Below are 23,580 nucleotides of genomic sequence, written 5' to 3' on the forward strand. Positions count from 1 at the left end.
AATTAAGGAGGTTTTGTTTTCATTGCTGTTGATGTGTCTGTCAGCAGGATTACACAAAATCTACTGAACTGAATTTCATGAAGTTTTGCGGAGGGTTGGCAGGGAAAGAACCCCGAGAGCACACAGATGCATTTGTACTTCAGGCAATGATGCAGCACTTCTGGCCTTCTTGTGTCCCGCACAAAATAGATGTGAGCCTAAAGTGGCCCATTTGTGAAACAACAGCAACAACAACAAATTTGGGCCTTTAATGACAAAAAAGTGGTGCTCTCGGCAAAGTGTGATCTGGATGTGAAACTAGAGTGGCCCACGTGGTAAAGAGTGAATTGGCCAACTCTGGTTGACATGCGGTAACGGTAATAGTTAACTTCTGGCCCAAAATCTGGCAAACTGGAGCAGACCGCCCAAGTGCCATCCTTCCAGGCGGTATGTGGGCAGGATGACATTGTGGCAGTGCCGGCCAAATCTGGACCAAAGCTGTTTTGCTATGTGGGAGGACGAACCCATTAAATTTTGAAACAGAAGTTTTTTGCCATTTTTCTGACATGGCGAGATAAGATGTTGTTCTTGGCGTAGGTAAACACGCTCCCTGTGCTTTAGAAGGTTTTTCTTGGCACGTCTCTACTCGTATTTCTATTAAAACATTTTTTTTATTGTATTTCATTGGCCCATCTTGCCCAGGACTCCCTGACTAAAGAAATATTATGTCTTCTTGGTTTGATGAGGAATAACACGGTCATACAAAAATTCCTCAATGCCGATATTTATTTAATTCAGGAGTAGGACAGGTCTAAAAATAAAACCATCATCCTATGTAGTTCCCGATTAAGAACTAACACCAGATTAGTTTGAGTGACTGGTGTAAGAATAATAACTCCATGTATGAGAAGATACAGGATTTGTAACCTCACAGTTCTCATGTCCACACCTATGCCTGTTCACGGTGAGTGTGGGGATGTAACGTGTGATGTTTGTTAGGCAGACGGCGTCGAGCTGAATCTGTGGGTGGTTATATTCAGCGTGATGGTTGTTATTTCATCACACTGAATGGCTGAGAACTCTCTGATGGGGGCTCCGTGAAGCAGCCCATATGGCTTCACATTCACAGGGTATATTTACATTTAGCAAGTGAGGTGAAAAGCGTCCTCATTAATAACAGAGGATTGTTTTGTCTCCGAGCTGTCCGCCTGGCGTTGGTTGGCTGCTGGTCGCTGGAAACTCTGCAGAGCGTCCACACAGACTTCGGGCCTCGATCGGACGTTGCTGGCAGAGGTGTTGAAACAGGCAGAGCAGGAAAGTGCTTGGCAGAAATGTATGTTGTGTTTGTGAATCAACACAATCAGCACGTTGTGTATCTAATTTAAATACCGAAAGAATCATCTGGAAACTAGAATGATTGGGTTTGGTGTCATTCTTTCTTGCATGAGGTAGGTGGGTGTTGGGTTCAGTTTGATGTATGGCCCCCGAGGCCCCTTTTGCCTTAGGCCCCTCACAGTCCCTTGGTCGGCGCTGCTAATCTGAATATCAGATGCTAACATTCATCTTACATAAGAAGAGACGTGAAAGCAGCTTATATTCTGAAAGAGCAAGTGGGATTGAAATGGAAACTGTGTGTGTGTGTGTGTGCATGAAGTAGATGTGTACATACATGTGTACATACGTGTTAAAAGCGTGTATCGGTGTCCCTGCACAGCTGAGGGAACGGGGGGGGGGGGATTTGCAGGATTGGATTTCACCAGTTGAACTTTCTGTTAGGTTTCAGCGAGTGAGGTAAATCACACAGAGCGGCAACTGCTATCAGGAAGGTGACACTTCAAATAACAACATGAGCCGTGAAGAGGACTCAGTGCTGTTTTTTTTTTTATCACTGGTTTCATACATGATCCTTTGCTTTTTTTATTACAAATTGATGTGAGATCTGTAAATCCTCATGAAGTGCTGCAGAACCTGCGCTCTAATCTCCCAGTCCCATGACTCATGGATTTACTGCCTCGCTACAAGGCAGCTTTCTTTTATCAGATCCTTTTTCTTCCCCACGTGTCATGATGGGAGGTTTAATGTGTCTTATTTTCATTAAAGCGCATTGATGTGAGTGCAGCACTGAGAGAGAAGATGAATCTATGAATTTCAATACGGTAGAGTCCCCCGGTCTGATCCGGGTGCCACGTCTGGATGTCGGCTCATTGCAGAGCGCGGTGTTGGTTTATGAGTTCACCACACAGGGGTATCGTCCTCCGGTCGGCTCAGCGGCTCTGTTTTCATTAAGCCGATATGAGATCGTCAGAGGGGTGTGAGTGAGTCTGAGCACGACGCCGCTGTCACTTCAAAATCCTCCAATTTCAGACGTGACACATGTTTTGTGTCACCGGGTGTCATTAAGCTCACTCCAGGTGAGTGCTCCTCGTTTAAACTGGATTTAGAATCATTCACGGTTTAATACCATGTTTAATACTGAATCTCTTAAAGGAACACTCCACCAAAAATATCCCACTCATGAGTATTAAATAACGACCTGTAGGTTTGTTAAAATCACTGTGAATACAGACGGACAACCCCCCCCCCTCCCCCACCTGGTGGCTGGCTTCAGTATAGGTCATAAACTCCATCTCCTCCATGTTAGTGGATGGGAAATGGACCAAACGTGGAAGTAAACGTCTCCGTCACCATGTTTGTTGATCTGTGTTGGTTTAAGCGATTGGTCAAACTTGTGATTGTGGGACATGTATCCTGGATGTTTTTGCTGTTGTCTATATTTATATACAGTCTATGGCATCGACCCAAATGCTGGTATTCTCTTCCTGTGTGGAGACATTATTTTGTAATAGATAAGTCCATCCACAGCACTAAATATGACCTACATTTTAATATGGATCTAGTGTATACACTCAAAGATCTGTCTCCTGAATACATATTTTTTGAAAATTAAGATCCATGAATTATTCCCTGGGAAATGCCCATAAAACTCCTCATGTCGTTACATTAAAGAAGGTGAAACAAAATCCTGGATCCGCCTCTTTGTCCGGATCTACGCCGAAATTTTACGGGTTCTCTCTTGACCCATGTCATGACACAATCAACAAAAACAAACAATCACTCCTAAAAAATTGTACTTGCTTGCATCAACCCAAATTCAAATTTCAGGTGCAAAGGATATAAAGACAAGCCAATGATTTTTTTTTTTACTGTTTATGTTGAATATAGTCTTTACCTATCACCATATACTCACACTACTCATTGGGATATTCTGGTGCACTGACAAAACACCCTGACATTGGAAAACCCCTCAGAGACGCTGGTAAACAAAACCTTTGGAGCTCCACTTATATAACGACAGGTTCAAACAGGTAATCAGCCAAAATCACAGCAAGTCGACGACTCAGGGTCATAATGTTGAAACCACACAGAGAGTGGGAGAGAGAGAGGGAGCAGCTTTTCTCTGCTCCTCATTTGATCCTTTTCATAAAAGAGCTCAGCATCGTAGTTCACCGAAATCACGAGAAACACAATCTGCTGGTTCTGGTTTTTGTTTGATTGAACTTAGCTGTAAATTCACGCAAGGACGAGGAATCAAAAGCAAAAAATCCAAACCCCTGCACGCTCTGTTAATTTAGAACGTCGCTGTGTGCTCCTTTCTGGGAACCAGAAAACTTAACACGTTCCACACAAGCGACCACGCGGAGCTGCTTTTTGCGCAGCATCTGTCTCTTTGAAGGTTCGGAGGCAAAGTTATCATGACTGACAGTCGCTCGCAGCGCTCACATGATAGAGAAATGAGATGCTGCCATCTGGTATTTCGCACACTGGGCTGACCGAGCGGGTATATTGGTTTTAGCAGCTTTTCCTTCAGCTTGATCAAAAGCCAGTGGTGGGAACAGATGGAGAGGGAGACGACACAGACAGAGGCGAAGAAATGAAAAGTAAAAAGACCTCGGTGATATTCTGAGAGCCGTGGTGATCTAAGAAGTGGCTAAAAGGTGTAATAAATCCGTATGAACAGGCTGCAGTCAGTCGGCGTCCCGATGGGACTGCACGCTGAGGACTGAGCTGGGTTTGGCAGGTGCACCCAACACGGACCCACAGCTGAATAATCGTGAAAAGTGGTTTCATGTTTTTTATTTAAAAATGTTTTTGAGGCCATAGATAGAATTCATAACAGGAATCCAATTATGTTATCAGTGTTGTGTAACGTAGGCGACAGCATTCCTGTGACAGGTGGGTAATCTTGTGAAAAGTGTTTTGACAGTCCATCAAACCACAAACGCCGGCTGGAGTCTAATCCTTTCGGCTTCATTTTGAATGTCATTCCTTTTTTTTTGATTTTAATCTGTTATATGAAATCCCCCACCACCGCCATCACACACACACACACCAAACACACCAAACACACCAAACACACCAAACACTCCCTAATATCCCCTCAGCTCTGCCTCTGTCTTTCTCTCCCTCCCACTGAGCATTTTTTTCCATTTACGTTTTCTTCGGTACCCCCACCTGGCAGAGCCACATCGTGATATATTCTCAGTATTTCTCAGACTCAGAAGAGTAAGTAATCATGTGCTGCTCTGCTGTGGCAAACTCTGCCGTAAGATGACTGATACACGAGCAGCGACAGGACAACTCCACCGCAGCTTCATTATCCTGCAGCGAGACTTTCACTGACACTGCTCCGGTGTTTTGTAGAGAAATGGACAAATACACTCGACAAAAATATAAATGCAACACTTATGTTTTCTCGCTTCCAAAGATGTAAGATTTCCTCCGTGCAAACAAAAGTCCAATTTTTCTCAAAATTGATCAAATCCATGTTAGTGAGAACTTCACCTTCTCCACAGATAATAGATAATCATCCAAGTGTGACATGACAAAGATGTTCATTATAAATATGATTATTGTATGGATGTTCTTTTATTGCAGCGTTCCAGTCAGTTCGGATCTTCAGTAACAGCTCATTGCAGTGAAATAAAAAAAAAATCACATTAATAAAACGGAGCTCTTTCTTTTAATGTTTGTTCCTGTCGGCCTCATTCTCCATCACATGAACACGGCACCGCCCACTCTCTCATCAGAAGCACGGACTGTAAAGGCTTTAAATAGCTTCTCTTTCACTGGCCCATCACTTAAGGACACAATGTGCACGAGCTCCAGTGAGCAGGCTGAATGATGGCATATCTGCCCGTTCCTCTCCTTTCTCTCTGCCAGAGTTTGAAGTGGCTCTGCTCCTGGGCCTGTGTTTGCATCCTCTCTGTTGTGGCTGAGGTAGATTAATCATTAATCAGTCCGCCCTCCGTCCCAGCCCATCTGTGTGGGCTCATCCTCAACTGAAACCATCCCATGACTTCTCTGTACTTAAACCTGGATTTATTACTTTACTTTACTAATCATCTACTTCATCCAGCCAGTGATGCGTGAATATCTATTCCTCCCCCCACGCTTACTTTATTTCAGTCTGTTTCATACTAAGTTGGAGTAAACATGTTTAAAATCACGATGAGCGTGTTTCAGTCTGGTAGTTTAACTTAACAACAACAGCACTGGTCTAATCGCTGCTTAATTACAACTGTCAACTGAAGCGTCAGTTTCTGGTTTCACTCACGGTGTTGGAGTTGCAGATTGTGGGAGGAGACGACTGGCTCTCCCATCGCTCGAAGATTGTTTCTCCGCAGCCCTCATCCTCAGACACGTCCTGCTTTTTCACTCCTCCAGTTCTGTTTGTTTCTCTCTATAGTGTCATTTCTGACTTTTAGTATCTGTTGTATTGGTTTCTTCTTCAACTCCTCTCAGTGTTTATGACCTGAAAGTGACCTAAACTTTCCAGATCTCTCATGTCTGCCAGGACAGAAAATAAAGCACCATTTGATGTGATGCAACTGTGTCTGTGTAGCACTGCATCACGATTGACTATTTGCCAACACGTAAATAGAGTTAAGGCATATTTATGCTCATTGTTAGATACAGAAACAGACGGAGCTGCTTTGACCTCCACTGTCGGCATGTTTGTCGTTGTCAGAAATGAATATTTTAACAGACTTAAAAGCTGAATCTTCAAGTCATTCCTGTTTTCAACATTTATATTTAACATTATTTACTTCCGTTTGGGGGCAACTGTGCCAAAAGTGGCTGCAGAGGTACAAGAATTAAATATTCAACTTCTGACCTGTGTGTGTGTGTGTGTGTGGCCCCTTTTACATTTAAATGACTTTTTTTAAAACGTGTGGTTCATCAGCAGGTCAACGTCAAAGAGACATAGGGTGATTTATGGTGTGTGTGCAGGAAGGGGGGGGAAGGGGTGTGTGTGTGTGTGTGTGTGTGTTTGAGAGGGGGCATCTAACACTCCATCCAGAAAGGGGATGTTTTGGCAGCCTCCATGTTTGGTGTCCCTGCCGTGACAAACTGTGTTGACACCGTGGATAAAAAATAGGCCAAGGTGCTTTCATGAACATGGAACCGAGAGAATCAAAGATTTCACCGGGGCTGAATCCCACTTTGTTTTGTTTTCCTCACCCGTTTCGTTTCTAATATATGACAACAAAGTGTGACATAAAACTTCCTGAGACGTGCAAATGCTTTTATTTAATTGGCTGAAACGGAGTAAAGAGTCTTAAGGTGATTTTTGTATTACATGACATTACAACGGCAGCCATGACTGACCAGTCTCCGCCCCCTCCTCTCCTCCTACACTCGTGCATTTCTTCTTTTCATCTCGGGCCTTTGCTTTAATCACAGTTGCTCCTAATTTCCTCTCCATTTCCTCCTCTGTTTTTCTCTCTGTGTTCACACACTCTAGTGTCCGTCTGATTAAAAGCATAAATCTGTCATGCAGGGCTCTGTTAGCTGTGACATTCACTGCAGAGTTTGTGATATTGTCTGAGAGGAGATTGTCCTGCCGTCCGTGCAGCGAAAAAGCTCGGAGGTAATTCAGGTGACATTCAAGATTTCCTGGTGACTACTGTGAAGAGGAGTCGTTTGTGGTGAGACAGGGATGGAGAAGGGAAGAAATAATATTGTGTGAACAGCAGCCTTGTGTTTGTGTAGTAACTTGTACTTTGCTTGTTAAACTTGTCTAAAATACTGAGGTCAAATTACATAGTTCATACACATACTTTTGTAACTTCTTTAAAATGATGGATCTTATCAAAATGACTGATATTTGGTTTTGATATTTACTTGTGCAACACAGGACACAAGTTCAGACATGTTCAAAAACCTTGGAAGAGACTGAGAATTCATGTGTTGTTCATGTCAACAGTGAAAACTACACTTTGAGCTAGAATGTTGCTCAGTAGCTCCACCAATGTCCAACAGTCCCGTAAAGGAGGAATCAACTCAACCTCCAGTGAACCTCTGTCCAAAGGTTATGAACGCTGTCTTGTTGACCACTAAATGAGAAGTTTCAGTCCGGCTCTGTTGAAAAACAAACTTTATCATTCCAGCATGAACAACTTATGCAACCCAGTGACGATGTCTCCTCTGCTTCACCTTCCCGAATCCCTTTCTGAGGCTTCATTTCTTAATTTGAAGCTACAAGACGTATCTCTCCTTCATCTGAAAACATCAACAACAAGCAAATACTTCTTTGTTTCTGAGTATTTTACGCGGATAAACACAGCTGCTGTGCAGAAAAGAAATACGCAGTTTTCAAAACTTTTTGCATATTTTCCCAATTTCAAATCCTGTTGATTTACTTTGGGTCCAGATGATTTCCCTAAAAACACAATGAATATATCAGGAGTATATTTAGTGCATAAATATTTAGATTAATTTTGGTTTTCACCCGTGGTCCTGTTTACCCTGTATTTTTGTTTTCCTCTCTGGACGCATCAGCTCAGTGCTTCTCCTATGGGCCTAGTGTTTGATGTGGAGTAAAAGGCTCCAGGAGTTTATGAATGAATATTTTAAAGGGATTCAGTGAGGCGGCCGGGCATAAAATGGTTCCTCTGTCCTCGCTACAAGTCATCCTGCCGCAAGCCCAACTCTGGGTATCTCATAAAAGCAAAGCTGCATCACTCTGCTGGGAAGGGGAGTGGACGACAGGAGAGGGCCTGTGTGTATAAGTGTGTGTTTGAAAGAGCGAGAGAGAGAGCAGAAAGAGTGTGACACAGAAAAACAGAGGTGCAGGGTGTGGGGGGGGGGAAAGGTCGAAAGAAAACGTCTTGGCAGGAGTTTCTAAAATGGGAACTTGTGTTGTAGGGACCTGTGGGCTGTCGCATTTCTGTGTTGACGAGTGCCGGAGGTGTTGAGAAGAAACAGCTTTCTTAAGCACAATAATACAACATCCACAAGTTATCCACAGGATTTTAAAGTTATGACATGTTTGACAAGTTTACTATAGAAAAAAGGCCTTCACTATCTGTAATGACACATTCAATGGAATTTTTTAATTACTTACTCTGCGAGTGAGGAAATAATGATAGTGAGGTACTCTCTCTCAAGAACTTCCTTAGCAACGCCCTGTTACTACTTGTATCATTATCCACAGTTCGCATTTCTACTATTATCTTCTGTCCTTGGTTCGATGTATTTTTAGTTTTCCTAACTCTGTGAAATCCAAGTTATTATCTAAAGTAGTGTCAAACTATTTCCAACAAATCACAGAGTATGCCTTCTTGATTAGGAAACCCAAGAGCTGAAGTTCTGTTTGCTGTCCTCCCTGTTGCGTAAGCGCTCGCTGTTAGCCAACCCGCTGAAACCTCGCAGTCTGGTATCGGTGTAAGTTCAAAAACTACATCTACATGCAATGTGATCTCTGCTCTGGTCTCTGATTTTTTGGCCGCAGTGCTGAAATTCCTCTTTGTCTGGTTCCAACCAGTCGTTCTCTGTTGGTACGGGAGGCGAGGGGAGAGGGAGGTCACGGTGGTGGGGCACAGCAACTCCAGTTGCACAAGCGTTTGTCTGTGTCCTCATCATTTCCCGTGTTCTGCGCGGCAGCGATAGCATCAGCGAGAGGGTTGCGAGACCATCTGATGTGAAAATCTCATTTGGGTCCAGGAGTGAACGGACATGATGGTGATGATGAGTCTAGTCAATATTTCTACTTCTCAACTGCAAGTGAAGAAACACATTGGACACTGTCATTTTCAGCGAGTGAGTTTTCAGTCTTGTTGAGAGCGAACTGTTCTGACACCAAACATTTTTGATGGTGGTGGAGTTGAGCAAAAACAAGTGCTGATGCGTCGCCTTCCACCGCAGCCTTGAAGATTATCTTGGGGAAATCCCATCCCTCAGGTCATTTTGTGCTAAATGTCCTGAGCTGAGTCGAGGAATGCTAACATCTTAGAATGCATCGCCTCAGACGTCTCAGAGGAGGCCCGGGCCGTGGAGCTCAGATGGGGCAGGTGTGATAAACGCACACATAAAGGAATTCTGTTTTGCAAATGCAGTTCCCACTCTGTCATTTTTTTTGGGAGTGATGTATTGTATTATAATTTTGTTTGTTGGTTCCTAAACACCAAACACTCCACTTCTACAATCAACAAATGGAGCTGTTTTTGTCTTACTAACCATTATTTTGAGGCTAAATCAATTAGCATCATGACCTTCAGCATAGACAGAAGTTGGTAAAAATGACCTCACTGTCTTTGAGCAAATGCAGAAAACATGTCCTATAATGTCCTATAACAAATGTTCCCTGTGTCTTAATTGACTGAAATAAATAGGCTTTAATGTGTTTATTAATCAAAGCACAGTGAATCCATTTTGTTGATGGATTGTACAGCTTCAATGATGCTCCGAGGTCAACAGAAGTCTGGGTTCAGTGTTTCTAATGAAAAGAGCACAACATCAAGACACTGTGCACACTGAGCAGTGACACTAACAATAGGTGACCTGGAACAGTGTGTGAGTTCTCCAGGCATATGGAACATTCTTGGCAGCCTTCAGCTGTCAGGCTCCAACAAAGCATGTGGAAAGAGAAATGAATCATTGTTTTTTTAAAAAGGCAGAATTATCTGATTTCAAGAACAAATTTAAAATGTTTGCACGCCTTGTTTGGTCTGGGTCCTTCAGACTTCTCAAGTTTATTCTGAACCGAAATACCAGGTGTGAAAGGTGCCTCGGTGCCACGGCTCAGACCAACAGACCGCAAATTGGTCCGACCGACAAACAGTTTCAGTCCACATCAAACTCAGCTCAGTTTGTTTGCAAAACCCCTGATGATACTCTGTTTTAACTATTTAAATCATGAGCACTATTCAAAGGAGTTGGTGATGCCGGTAGTAAAACCAGGAGGATATTACCATGATAACAAAATTAGCCAGTTCGTTTATTTTCTCCCCTCGAACAGACAGAATACTACCTGACGAATTGACAACACACAGACGTCAGACACATAACAACCGGATCAAATGGTTTGACCGGACTTTCTGTTGTGGAAACACCTTTAGACCTTTCTGACAAACCGAACTGCTATTCAGTGAGATGTTAAATTTGAAAGTTAAATCGCAGCAGGTCCAACACAGTCTGCTTATCTCACTCATTTTCAAATGCAAATAACAAATGTAATCTTGAAGAGTCCACTCTTTTTAAAGGCACGGGATAAGATTTGTCATTTGTCCACTGTTCATTCAGAGTTATATTCATCCAGGTTTTTACTGGTTTCATTTGAGAGCACTTAAGGTAAATGATGTTTTTCTCTTCGTCTTCCTGCTGAATTCCCTTAAATGTTTGTTGTTTGAGAAAACAGGAAGGCGGGCGAGCCTTGGTTCATTAGTTACCCTTTGAGCGAGGCTTTAGGTGAGCACTGCCTGGGGGCAACTCTCACTCTGAACATACACAACTCAGTACTGCAAACACATGCTCTCACACACGCTGAACCTATCGAGGAACAAGTAGCAAAACAGGCATAGATGCATGTTTACCTCCATGCAATTAAGAGCGAGCGCAAACTATAGATGAATTCACAGTCCTGCACACAGTCTTCCCAAAGTCGCGCACACAGGCGTACACACGGAGGTGTGATCTGCCCGGCAAGGCCTCGAAACGCTGCGATGTGAGAAAACACCTCGCAAAGCAAACAGAGCCTCACAAGGCGAGCGCTTGTTCCAAGGCCAGACCTCAGAGAGGCGCTCCTCACATCTCTGTGAGAGAAGAAGAAGAAGAAGAAGGAGGCAAGGGAGGAGAGAGCGGAGGGAGTGATCATATGAGGCCGGACGGGACAAGATAGGAGGCGTTAAAAACATGTAGAGGAAGCAAGAGACAGAGCAAGAGAGAAAAAAGAGGAAAAATACACAAGTTCTTGCAGCAAGAAAAGAAAACAACCAATACTCTTTAAATAAAGAGTTTGGACGGGGATGTCCAGACAAGCAAAGGTTAAAGGAATTAATCAAACAGTTTCCTTATCTGCTCTGATCTTAGTGACAATCTTTAGGTCTGACTAACTACTAACTACTTATGATGGGTTGTGGGGTTACATTCCCTATATCCAGTGTGAAGTCTTTTCTTCACCGTAGTTGGGAAAAGTTAAAGTTTGTGGTGACGTCATCATTCCAGGTCAGTCCTGCTATTTGTTGGAATTTGACTCGTTTACACTGGTTGGTTGTGGTCCTGTAAGATTTCTTTAGAATACAAAAACATGGTAACCACGTTAATTAGCTAGCTAACTTATTTAAATCATTAAAGCCACAGAGGCCTTTTTAACCAGTTGATGGCTTAACTAGCTTGAAACCTTAAAAGCCAAACTCAGACGGCATTTTTAACAAATGGATGGAGCTAATGGTTTGGGAGTTAGCTAGCTATCTATAGCATCAGAAGATCTATCAAGTGGAAATCATCTAGAAAATGTCCAAGCTTTAGACAAACGACCAGAGAATGGAGGTTACAACAGTCAACTGCTTGGAGCTGTGTCAAAGAAAAACCCCACTACACTTCACAACCAGACAAAAGTACTTGAAGCATAACTTCATCTTCTCTGCTGTAGCTCTGGTTTCCCACAGAGTATTTGACATTTGTTTTTTGAGGGTGACCATGCAACAGGGCCCCAGATCTTGCTTTGCTTTGAGCAGAGACAACAATGAGCCACAATGTCTGGAATCCAACATCTAATAGAATAATTTTTTTCTCACTCCCTCTTGTGTCCCTCAAAAATTCCTCCATTTTCCCTCAAGCATACGCAGACTGTTTTGAGAAATGTGAGCTTGTTATGCTTTATGATGTGCAATCTGGTGTCGTATTGACACATTGCCTCCCCTTCCACAAGAGAACTCCTTAGGAACGTAACTCAAACATTCCTCGCGGCCTCACGTGGAAAAGGCGAAAGGTCGGTCGGGGTTGTCGATGTGTTTCCAGGCTCGTCTGGCTGATTTTGAAAAAGGCTACTGTAGGACGCTTCCAGCTCAGCTCATTCTGTACGACTGGTATTCCCCTCCATGAATTTAAGTCCTGCTCTAAAATTCGTCCACGAAGGTGAGCCGCTGCCAAACATTGTAATGACCGCTCTGGTGCCAGGGAAATTTGAACATGAATAGTCTGTGTGTATTTTTGAGGCCAGAAAAATACCCACATGTGCAGTTGACATTCATTCTCTACTATGTTTGTGGAGGAGCTTTCTTTTTTTTTTCTGTTCAGTTTGAGGTAAATTACTTTTCCCCTCGAAACTACGATAATTGATTCAGACACTTTTTCCACTCTGGAAAACTTTACTCTGATTGGATGACGAACGCTCGGTCTCCGCTCTGTTCTGTTGCCATATACATTTTGCGTTGCTATGATGCCTGGCACACGGCTCACAGGATTGGTTGTTTATGTTGGCGGCAAGACAACTAGCTAAAGGTTGAGCCCAGCTGTAAGGAAATGCTATAGGGAATATAGGGAATACCCCCCCCCAACAAATCTTTCCGTCGTGTGTTTCTCTGTATTGCATGTTTGTTTTATCGGCAACCAGAGCCGGCTGACACATTGCTCAAAGAGACATGATTGCAATATATCACGGTGATGATGCACATTAAACAGGCAGTGTTCTCGAGTTTTGAAATAGCATCCAGCATTCAGAGCTTCCTGTGTTCCCTATCCGTCTCCCCTGAAGCATCTGTTAGCCATCAGCGAAAGAACACTCCAGAAACAGTACAGCTGAAAACAAACTGCGCTGAATAAAGAGCAATCAAACAATAAAACATCTACACGTGCTCACCGTCTCGACAGTGTTTGCAGAATGCATGACGCCATTAAGAAGCCGTCAGGACCAGGAAGAGATTTGTCTCGTAGCGAACATATGCCGTGTTGTGTTTTCTGCATGTTTGTATGACAGCTGAGGAAATGAACTGGAAAGTCTTAATAGAATTAGTTTTTTCCTTGAATAGAAACTTTGCATTAAAACCGTTTTTCTTTTTTGCTTCATGGGTTCCTTGGTTAAAGTTTATTGAGTATCCAAGCTCAAGGTTGGCTAATCGTCTTACTGTGACTGTGTGTGTGCATGTGCCCAAGCGGGTGCACGTCCCCATCTTACCGCATGCATGTGTAAGATGTCCACAATCTGGTGGCCGGATCTGGACCTTCAGCTCCTTGCTGAGACACCACGCTCATTGAGATGGAAAAGGACAGATTATTCCTGGCATTCCACATCTGGTAGCAGTTGAGGGCCGAGGATCCGCTTCTTCTGAGAAATATACAAATATGTAGGACAAAGTGCACATACATCGAAGGGGAAATTGCTCCAAACTGTGTCACTGGATCTGACTGCATGGTGGAGTTTAGGTTAGGAATATTTCATTTTAACATTAACGTGAACACATTATCAGATCACTGTAATAACATACTCTTTTTTAATATTATTTTGTGGATGTGCTCGGTTATACGCGTCCTCTATTGCACTTATGTCTGAGGCGAGGGATCACTTATATTCTCACTGAGGTTTCTGCGTTAAAAGATATTTTTGAGGTACTTTTTTTCTAACCCTAGTCGAAGGTTAAAGACAGAAGATGTTGAACCTTGTACAAATACACAACCCTTCGAAGCAAACTGTGACTTGTGAGTATGAACTATACAAAGAAAAGATCGATTGTTTTGTTTATGCTGATTTGCATGAGTTCAGAGAGTTTCATGAGAAAATTGATATGATGTAATGACCAGCAAAAGATTAGCTAAAATGTGTACACACACACACACACACACACAGATAATCTTCTAACATCTGGATCCATTAACACCTGCCTATACATGTGAATTTTCCTTCCATGTGCTGCTGCTCTCTGACGTGTGGCTGAATTATTTACCGTTTTTATGTGAACTGATTCATACGAGAAGCTGTCAAAGCCCCATAATGGCATTTGTGGTGTTTCTTCCTCTGAATCAGCTGCGTAATTGCGACATAATTACTCAGACTCGTCTCAATGGATCTCTACCTGGTTAAGTCGGAGCCTGAATATGAATGCATCCTGGAAAGTTAGTTTTGATGGGTTATTTGGAAGCAAAGCACCTCTCAGGGGAGCCGACGCTGCAGTGCATCATAAAACTGAATTGATAAAGTGATGATTAACATTACACCTGCAGGAGGATGAGAGAGAAATCAGAGAAGCAGTTTGTATGCGGAAGACAAATCTGATTTAGGGCTGAGGGAGATTCTACTGCAGTGGTGGAGGAAGTATTCTGATCTGTTCCTAAATTGAATTGAATACTAAATTGTTAAAGTCATCAATTACATGTAAAAGTATCTAGGTATCATAAAAAGCTCATGTAGAAAACTGCTTTATATATGTATTAGTTTACTATTAGTGATGCAGTCATTCAGAAGCACAAGAGTTTTATTGTTGTAGATGTTAATGTGAATACATTTCTTCCAAAATACTTTATACGAGGCTGCATCTGATGATTATTCTCATTTTGATTAATCTGATTATTTTAGCTTTTCATCTATTGAAGTAATCATTTGATTCAACGCTAAAGAAAACAACAGAAATGTGCATCTAATCAACCCAGACCCCAAGTCATACCTTCGCTTTAATTTCAAACTCCAAACAATGATCTGACCCTCAAGGTTATTCAGTTCCACAATTAAAGTGAACAGATTTTTGTATTTGAGAATCAGGGACCGTGAAATGTTCTGGCTTTCATGCCTAATAAAATAATTAATATGTTCTAAATAGCTGTCAATGAATGAACTTTAGAATTTCCTAATAACATTACTGAAAACATGAGGAGCACTCTGGGAGTTGAGTAGCAAAAACAGACCCAAGCAAAGACCCAAGCAAATGCACGTTGCTCTTTCAAAAGGTCCAGAATACAAACTAAAATATCAAAATTCTTTGTTTTAGACTTGTGTGGTCAATAAAGTAAAAGGTTTTAATTTGGATTCAGCCACAGAAAGACATTAGAACCACATTAATGTAAATTCATGCAAAGTTGTTAAAAGCACAGAACACTATCTTAATTTACTTTGCTCTACCTTATATGAGACGAGCTCCATGTGTTAGAGCAGAATAAAACATCAGCTGATACTAAGAGGCCAGTGAAAATCTACCGGCCGGGCTGGTTTACCTCTCCCAGTCAACATGATAACACTGCATGCTGAAATATTAAGAGTTAGCGAGCCGCAGCCTTCAGCCTCTTATAAGATGAGGCTTTGAGCTGAACAATATATTGACATTCAATTCAGCACTGTTTGCTTTTCAAATGAGGCTATTGATGGTTTGAAAGTCACAACAGTCACAATCCAGCAGTTTCCGCATCCGAGGTGACAATAGTGCAGTTTCCCCCCGCGGATTAAACCGTAACGAGCCGGGCTGAACCTTTGTTCCTTTCAATTAATCTCAGCTTCTTCCATCTCCTTTACTTTTCATCATTCTTCTCTCAACCTGCTGTCGACTGATATTTGTCGTCAGGGGGGCGATGATAAACAAATATCAGCCCTCGTCGTCTTGTTTGCAGCGAGTTCAGCCGGAGTGAGCCCCTGTTTAATGATGTCTGGCCTTGTTTGCTGCTGACAGTGGTCTCCACATCCAGGGCCCCTTCGTCTCCAGGCTAATTAAAGTCATTCTTCAGTAATATTCCTAAATCAACGGTTTCCTCTTGCCTATTTGAGGCCTAATTGGAAGCATGTGCACTCAACCCAAAGGACTCCGTTTTAACCCCTGACACTTCAAGAATGCATCAGTTGCGGTCGTTGATTTCACTTCGCTGTTTTCTTCTTTCTTCATTCTTGCAGCCAGAGAAAATATGTGACTGTGAAGTTTCACTATTTCTATGTTTGTGTTTGTTGGATCTTTTTTTGCGGTCAAGTGGTTACGATGCTCAAGGGGAGCTTTATCTAAGTGCCGTCAGAGTGTTTGAGCATTTGAGTCTCTATGGCAACAGTTCACTGTCCGGCTTCACCGCTGACCCCGTGCTTCACGCTAAGAGGGTCGAGCGAGGGCAGGGGTCAGCGACCTTTACCATCTAAAGAGCAGCTTTTGGTCAGAAAGGTAAAAAATGAAATGCCTGGAGCCTCATTAAAATTTCTAAAACCTTTACATACAGGTCATGCAGCCTATTAACCCAACATTACTCACTAATAATATGTTGTACTCTAAGCTGGCTTATTATTTGTTACTTTCATTGTGCATTTCTATAACAATAAGGCAATATTTAATAAAACATCGAGGGGGCCAATCCCAGCTGACATTGGGCTTGATGGAGGGTCCACGCTCACGTGGCCAGCGTTGTGCAGGTAACCAGTATCGCAACGTTTAAAGACAAATGACAAATCTCTACTCCGGGTAATTTATAGTTGCCAATTAACCTTAGCTGCATGTGTTTGGTCGCGGGGGGAGGAAGCCCACACAGACAGGAGCCAGCAGGTTCGAGCCCGGAACCTCGATTTACTGTCTTAAAAAAAAAAAAAACACTGATAAAACTTGTCATTGTCTGTCTGTGTCGTCTGCAGAAGATTCGCTGCTGATTTCACATTATTTCATCATCGGGATGGAGCCTTGTAGAAATCCTCTGTGATACTGACAATTTCTACTTTGGTGTGATGCAGCTTGATTTTACCATATTACACACATTATTAGAACATCGTAAAGAAAGATTACAGAAAATTAAACTCCTGCACCTCGTACATACTCTTCACTGTGGCGGTAAACACTGAGAACACTGTGTGCAATGTCACTGCTTTTGAAGGGAAATCATTTTGAAAATTTGTGGATATTTCGTGGCTGTTCAAGCTCCATTGTTATTTAAATGTTCTCCATTTTAGACAAATTGCCTCCCGTCTGACTTCCCTCTGCAACAAAGCAAGCTGCTGCATTAAGCCCATTTTTAACAAAGACAATGCAGTTAGCAGTGGCCTTGCAAACTTCAGGGACTTGAGACTATGCTCTGTTCTTTCTTCAGTCTCGGCCTCAACACAAATGTTTAGCGCCTATCTGCCTGCTGCAGTAAACAGTGGCTCGCTTTGGTGTTTATCTACAGAGGCTGGTTGCCTGTGAACTTCATTAATGTCACTCGGTTTGCATGAATGCTCAGGTTGTTATGACGTTTAGTATCCGAGTCCGTTGCGTTTTTCTCTTCGCCTCGCAGAAGAACACAAAGGAAACGGTCGTAAAACTCCATTTGCATGAGCAATCAGCTGAGAGGAAAGTGGTTGAGATATCTCGAAGGGAGTTTATCGTTTGAAAAGAGCGATGGCTGTCACTCATTGAGACACTTTACGTGGAGAAAACAATTGAAAAGAGTCAGGAGGAGGGAAGCCGATTCAGTTAGCTTTGTGTTATTGTTGCTGGCTGTAATATAGGTCATAAACACAGCCTCCTCCATGTTAGTGGACGGGACATGGACACAACTAAAGTGTCTCTTAAAATGGTTTCTGTCATTTCTGTTAAGTGCTTATTCTTCTGTAAAGTTATTTTACAGGTAAAGTGCTAATAACAGGTGGTGAAATGTTATGATCGTGCACATCGGCAGGACCTTGTTCCCCCGTCACATCCCCAAATCGCTACTGCCCAAACTTTTGGATTTATCTCTGGACAGTGGAAGTTGAGACGCTTCGTCCATCTTCATACACAGGCTATGATTCAGATAAATCACACTGCCTCTCAGTGTCTTGGTCTATACGTCCATACTGCTGCTATAGCTGCTTTGTGAGAGGAGAACCCCAGTAACTGTGTAAATGACTGTTTATGGGCAGACTGATGACTGTTTTTGTAAAAGTGAAAGATGCTGAAAGGACGGGGAGAGAAAGAGAGATGATTATGGAAAGTGCAAGTAAACACAGTCTGCTGCCTCCGCACTGTTACACTCAACCAGCAGCAACAAGATGTTACACAAGCAGCTGAGCTCTATGAAAGAACACTGCTTCTATTGTGCTGCACTCATAACCATCATGATAAAGACATTACAGAGCACAGGGCCTATTTCTCAGGATGGATAACAGAAGTCCATACATAAAAACTGATGCACTATATGTAGATACACACTATTAGAGACACGTCTTAACATATACGCCCTACACCAGTTTAGTGAGGCTCGTCTTTGAATGTTACAGGTGTTGAATCGACTTCACAGGTGGTTTAAGTTGAGGTTTACCAAAGCTATGAAAAACAAGTGAGCTTAGTTTATATGGTTATTTTTATATTTTGTGTATAAGGGACTGAGAGTGAGCAATTTGGTGCAGATCCAAATAAAAAATCTGGATCACGTGAATTTAAATGTGCTCTAATGAGTAAAAATATACAGTGTGTTAGAAAGATATTGTCATGTCTGTCATTTGGCTAGAAACCTATTTTATCATCACGATAGTATAGTAACCTTTAAAGTGTACTTATAAATTTGATAAATATGATTTCATTTGTGTGGCTGTAATTCAGATTTTTCACCGGTCACTTGCTGAATTGCTGGTCTGTGGGAGTATAAGACATTATTTCTGATCATTTCTCAACAACTTTTAAGTCTATAGTTTTAAACATCTGTAGCTTGAGATACGACCGTAACCTGAGGCATCACTTCAAGAGGTGACCGCATCCAAAAACCAAATATTATGAGCTTCGCCAAATCATCATCTCCTGCAGCTCCAGTGTCGTGAAGTCATGTTGCACGCCCTCAGGTTTACCGGACACGTGTGGTCCTGAGAGACAGATCCATGTCAAAGGTCCTGTGGAGGTACTAGGGGCACAGGGGCCTCTGCTGGGAGGTAAGGGTACTGCACACAGGGGGTAGAGCTTGATGATAGAGATATGGAGGAGCTTTTTACACAGTCATGGCTGCTAATTACTTTAGCCCTGTCTTAATTTATGTACTTCTGCTCATGCTTACTTTAAGATAATGAATCACAATCTGCCAACTGTTGTGGTGGATTATAATTGACATCGGCGGATCCCAACTGCTCGCTGTCGAGAGGCTGTTGGGGTGCATCTGTCCTCCCTTTGCACAGCTGCTGCGGAATTATGACAGAAATGTTTGGCTTTTTAATTGAACCGGAAAGTGCTGGTGTTTGTGAGATTAAATCAAATCCAATTATAGCTGAATTGTTTTTTTTTTTAAATACAGGAGTTAGGTAAAGTCTCTGATGCATCACGATATCCACACTGGAATCACCTCGTCACCTCTCACCCCAATAAAAGGTAGAGAGAAAGCTGGGTGTCGTGTTTGATGAGCAGCTTTACCTCCTCTGACCGTTTCGCATCCGTGTTGTGTCGCTTTGCACAACATCAGCCTCAGTACGCCACATAACTCCTGGTTATCGCTCTCACGTAAACTACTGCTCTGCTTCTGGGTGCTTTTCTTCACCTGATCTACTACTGAACAGATGTGACACTAATGCTCACTTCAAGGTCTCTGACTGCACTGAGGCTTTAGGGTTTTCTCTCAGTTACAAGTCAGTGATTCCTACAAAAAAAGTTCAACCAGCAGTAAAACGATCACACCCACTGGTACCTAACATCTGGTAAAATCTCTCGCTGTTTGAAGGCAAACTTTATCACAACATGGAAACACTGAATAAATTTCGACCACAGACAGAGAACACATGAAACTGGTGTTAAAAACTAAACTTGCAACAACAAATGCTATTGTCTTAACGCGGCGCATTCAGCCTGCACATACAGTAAGTGATGTCTCGCCGTAAACAGCTCTCACAGACCTCACTAAAGCTATTTTCAGTCTGATATAATCAAGTAATTACAAACAGTCTCGGAGAGTTTTAGCTTTAGGCTCCAAGGAGCAGAGATCGGCCATTAAAGCGGAATAAAATGATACAGTTTAATTCATCTCTATCGGGTGGCCTGATGTTCTGCAAAGGAAAGAGTGTGTGGAGCTGTTTCATGTTTTAAAGAAGAGCATTTTACAGGGTATAATTGAAAGGCTTTTATGTCACAAAGTGTTTGGATCCAACGCTAGCGCTGTCGGATAAAGCACAGAGCACGCCTCCTCAGTGTAAGAGCGGACGTTTGGCGGAGGAGAGATAAAAGCTTCTCTCCGATCCGAAAAGATAACTCTTATCTTTGAGCCAAATTTTCCACAACAACCTGCACATACACAGAGATTGTATTACAGACACAAAAACACCCTGATGTGTGTGTGAGGGGCAGTTAAATCAAGATGACAGCGTGAAACAGCCTTTGGTTTGTCAACTTGTTACACATGACATGGGGATTAGAGAAAGTTTTTGCTCTGGGGACAATGAAATCTGAAACAAAAAAACTTTTGAAAAACTGTTTTTCTGTGGTTTAAGTCTTGAAATAGTGTCTCCTTCTGTCCCCAGTAGATTTTCACATCTCTCAGTAGAGCGTTTATCTCCACCAAGGCCCAACAGTCCCCTTAAATTCAATTCAGTAAATAAACAAACCAAAACCAACCAAACAAACCTGAGAAATAAGTGAAAATGTAAAAAAAACTCGTCAAATTTTCATGGGAACCTGTAGTATTCTGCAAACTACAAAAAACAAATCCCCCTCATGAAACCAAATTTGGTGGGTTTTTCCCTGACCCATAATGCATCCTTCCAAGTTTCCATCAATTAGTGTTTTGCGTAATCCTTCTGACAAACAAACGAATGCAGACAAAAGCACAACCTCGTTGGCGGAGGTAATCATTTAAGTATGAAAAAGGAATAACCCTTGAAAACATGGTGAAACGTTTCCCAAGAGATGAGAGCAGGCTTGAGAACTGCCAACCTTTCCATCATCATGCTCCATCACTGCCATGTCATGACATCACCTCACTCTTCTCCACTCTGCTGTCGTCCCTGTGGTCTGGACTCTTGATTCTCTGGCTCGAAGGCCGACGCTCTCTAAAAGAGTGGGCAACTTAATCCACGGCTGACAGACAAGAAAATAATGGCGCTTAGCTTTCATGAGGTCTCTCTCTCTCTACGTCTCCCTGCAGCGTGTCAAAGTGAATATTCGCTGTCCGCAGAGGGCTGTGATGCAACCCGACATTACACGGCTCAGATTGCCCCCCAAATTAGATAGAGCAAGTTTGCTTTGGCTGCACTCGCTGTGCCACAAAAACCTGGGAACAGGATAAACTTCAGAAATGTCTCTAATGACACACACATGGTAGTGAAATGTGACCCAGAGCGAGAAATAATCACTGTCATTTAGTGCTGGAGAGAATCATTAACACTGAGACCAGCACAGACCTACACGAGCGGAGAGGGATCCGTTTAGGGATCAAGCATATAGGCACAAGAACTTGGTCTGTATGTGTTTAAAAAGTTCTGGTTTCATTGACTTCACCTACAACAAACAAACATTTTATTTGATGGGGAAAGGAAAATGATAAATTAAAGCTTAAACGATTAGTTTAATTATCTTAATTAGTCAATGAAAGAAAATTAGTTTCCAACTAGAATTACGAAACTGAATTGACTTGATTTTATCTGAGTTGTTTGAATGTTTGTATATTTTGATTATTTAATTGACTCTGGTAGACTTACCTCAAAACTTATTCTAACACAGAGCATGAATTAGTTTTATCTGGGATGTTTATTTATTAACTCTGGCATAGAGGTTATGTTTTTACCTCCGTCTGTTTGTTTCTTGGTTTGTTTGTGAACAAGATTACACAAACGCAAAAACTTGGTGGAAGGATGTGGTGTGGGTCAGCGAGGAATCCATAACATTTGGGGGCCAATGCAGGACTTGAAAGATTCTTACATTTTTTTTCTTGTCCTGTTTTCTTTTGAAATATATAAAAAAAAAATCCTGCATATTTCGGGGTCTGATATCGATGAGTGTGTGACATTCGGTGCAGTTTGATTGAATTTAATGGGATTGTTGTGTCTTGTCGGAGGTATGTGCTTTACTGAGCGCCCTTCTAGTCTTATTTCTATCTTTCTATTGGTTTGCTGTCTTGCTTATTGTGAATCACTTTGTAACTATGTTTTGAAAAGTGCTTATTAAATAACTATGAAGATGATTGCGCATCACAGTAAATTATAATTGCAGCTGAAGTGGTTGATTGTTTATAGTCAGAAAAATAATTGGAAAAATATATTTATTTATTTATTTTTCAGAAACAAAAACAAACGATCTGGTTCAACCCTGAAAATAAATGTAGTTAGTTACTTAATATTGTTTAAATGGAAGGCATGTAAGGTCACTTTAATTATAATAACAATTTAAAAAATCCCACATTTTTATGACGACCCCGTTCTTCAAGGTTACAGAATCATACAAAACGATTTTTAAAACTTTTTTTTCCACTGCAAACCCATTTAAGTTCTGTGATTATCACGTTATATTATCATTAACCTGTCACTCTCCATGATCTTAATCCAGCTGCAGAGTCAATCTTCAACCCTGACTTCGCTTTTTCCTGCGGTTTCACCTTTTCTGTCCCACGTGAGCTTCCGTACTTTGGTTTCAGTTTCAGGAAGTAGCGATGCTAACAACAACAACAACACAGAATTCACACTTCTCTCGCCCCCGTTTTCCAAACTTACCTCGTAAATACGATCATGTCAAGTTATACGTTCACCGTGCCTCCAGTCCGCGGTCCGGTTTGACTTCACCACCGGGAAAAAGTTGGTATATGTCCGCTCGTTTGAAGCTACTTGGCTAACGTTAGCAGCAGGGGAGCCAAGTTAGCTAAAGAAGCTAATGTGACAGTAACTTCAGATGGATTGAGTGTTCAAACTAAAAGGTCCGTGAATAGATCAAAATGAGTTTATGTCTTTATACTTCCACTATGCCGTATCTGTAATTCTCTGTTACAGTTGATGAAGAGTTTATAAACCATAAATAATTATGTGTTGATGATTAATAATCAGTTCATGAGGAGTCTAGTTTTGAAAAGTGAATCTCCATCAGCATGAAACTTGTATTTAGCTCCTAATTTTATTTTCACGCCTTCTGTGAAATGGCTGCAGGACATCTGGACCTAGATCCAGTTTATTAAAGCAGACATCTCCAGACTGAATTAATTCATGCGAGAGAACCTCTGAATCATATCTTAACATTTATAATTGCATGTGACAGCCTGACTTTTGCAGCACTTTTCCAGCAGGTTGAAAATATTCAATTTCCCCTGTAAATTAATTCTGCTAAACTAAACCACAATGGGGGAAGATTGTACACAACCTGGCAACTATACATATCATTAATAGCTATAATTAAGAGTTATTTACTTGCAACTCATAGATTATTTGATAAACTAGATCTATAATTGTTAAAAATAAGT

The 23,580-nt window shown here is 41.8% G+C and overlaps 1 protein-coding gene across 3 annotated transcripts in view; it reads left to right on the forward strand.

Annotated features, from left to right (window-relative positions):
• LOC109639992 (uncharacterized) overlaps positions 1-23,580 on the forward strand; it is a 44,103-nt gene that overhangs the window by 17,460 nt on the left and 3,063 nt on the right. The window contains exon 1 of one of the 3 annotated variants that reach the window (XM_020103753.2): positions 22,753-23,043. The exons of 1 other annotated variant lie outside the window; for it this stretch is intronic. The gene's annotated coding sequence lies outside the window, so the exon portion shown is untranslated. Of the gene's footprint in view, positions 1-22,752; positions 23,044-23,580 lie in introns of those variants that run through there. One more of the 3 variants, XM_020103754.2, reaches the window with a different exon arrangement.

The sequence above is a fragment of the Paralichthys olivaceus genome, chromosome 20 (assembly GCF_024713975.1).
Source record: "Paralichthys olivaceus isolate ysfri-2021 chromosome 20, ASM2471397v2, whole genome shotgun sequence".
Lineage (NCBI taxonomy): Eukaryota > Metazoa > Chordata > Actinopteri > Pleuronectiformes > Paralichthyidae > Paralichthys > Paralichthys olivaceus.